Raw genomic sequence first — 1,622 nt, 5'->3', positions numbered from 1 at the left:
GTGTCATTGTCATAGCAACAAGTTGGGTTTACAGTTCAGTTTTTGACCTGCGAGTTATTGTCCAGAGTCTTCAGTTTCGTTTGCATGTAGTCCAGATCTTATTATTCGTCTTCTTGTTATATTCTGTGTTGAGTGACATAATTTCTTAGATGCTTCTAAGTGTATAATTATTTAAAAAGCGCAGATTCCATGTGAATGGATTTATAGACAGCTTTTGTAGAAGTGATTCTGTTCGAATATCTTATCGCTCTCGCAGTATAGATACGTCTCCATAATAATAGCCGACTGGCGTTCCTTAGAAACTAAACTCCGTCCGAACAGGTCTCGGAAGGCCCGAACGGTAATGACCGACCGCCGTGTCATGATCAGCCCAGAGCCGTCACTGAATCAATGAAGTACAGCTCCTCAATTTGCCTCACAAGGACTGAGAGCACCCCGCTTGCCAACAGCGCTAGGCAGATCAGATGGTCACCCATCCAGGTGCTAGCCAAACCCGCCAGCGCTTAACTTCGGTGATCTGACTGGAACCGGTGTTACCACTGCGGCAAGGCCGTTGGCACAAAAGTTCCTTATCACCATAAAAATTATTTCCTAGTGGCTGTTATAGAAGCAATTAAGCTGATCAATAGAGGCTTGAGGTACCCCGATGATCTCAGTAAATGTCTTCCAGGTTGTGCCCAGAACCAAAGGTGTCCTTCATCAAGCTCATATGGACTAGTGTACATAAGAATACATTTTTAGGATAAAAACTGGAATAGGGAATCAGTGATGCTCTTATTTCTTTCAGTTTTGGTAGATCAAAGATCATGAAAAGGCTTGACATTTTTCGTGATGTTAACACGACAAAGGTTTAGGCTCTGAGCACTATGGGACTTAACATCTATGGTCATCAGTCCCCTAGAACTTAGAACTACTTAAACCTAACTAACCTAAGGACATTACACAACACCCAGCCATCACGAGGCAGAGAAAATCCCTGTCCCCGCCAGGAATCGAACCCGGGAACCCGGGCGTGGGAAGCGAGAACGCTACCGCACGACCACGAGCTGCGGGCTAACACGACAAAGGTCTTTAGCTTCTGGACAACGTGCGAGTAAGTAAAGCTCACTATGCAGCTGGATTTACTACAAAGAAAGCAAGGGCACCAAGAAGATGAAAGCTTCTAGGTGAAGAAGAAGAAGAAACAAAGGATGACACTGATTGCGCTACTGGACACTTGTGTTGGTAAAATTAGAGATATCTGAGAATTTTCAAAACAAATTACTTGAGTCGCATTTTGTAGTATTTGAAATGTTGATTGTTATGTGTACCTTTATTTCAGAAATCACTGAACTAATGACGTTCAAATTTCCACAAATACTACAAAATAGTATAAGAGGTAGGACTGAACTAGAATGATAAGAACTGGCTTATTCTCTGAGTTAGGGGGATTTGTATGGAATTTTCCCCAATTAAACGTAGCTTGAAGGGTAAACAGTTCATTAATACTAAATTAACAAAAAATAAACACTGATTTTAGTTTAGTGAACTAATGATACATGATGAAATCAGCTGTCAAAAGTTTAGAGTTCTCGGTATGACGCAGAGAGAAAGGTGTTTAAAGGAAGGAGAGGCACACAGCA

The 1,622-nt window shown here is 41.7% G+C and overlaps 1 pseudogene; it reads right to left on the bottom strand.

Moving 5' to 3' along the window:
- Positions 1-440: 440 nt before the first annotated feature.
- LOC124623457 lies at positions 441-558 on the bottom strand (annotated as a pseudogene).
- Between the last annotated feature and the right edge of the window lie 1,064 nt (positions 559-1,622).

Source organism: Schistocerca americana, chromosome 7 (genome assembly GCF_021461395.2).
Source record: "Schistocerca americana isolate TAMUIC-IGC-003095 chromosome 7, iqSchAmer2.1, whole genome shotgun sequence".
NCBI lineage: Eukaryota > Metazoa > Arthropoda > Insecta > Orthoptera > Acrididae > Schistocerca > Schistocerca americana.
This window is presented reverse-complemented; position numbering and strand designations above follow the sequence as displayed.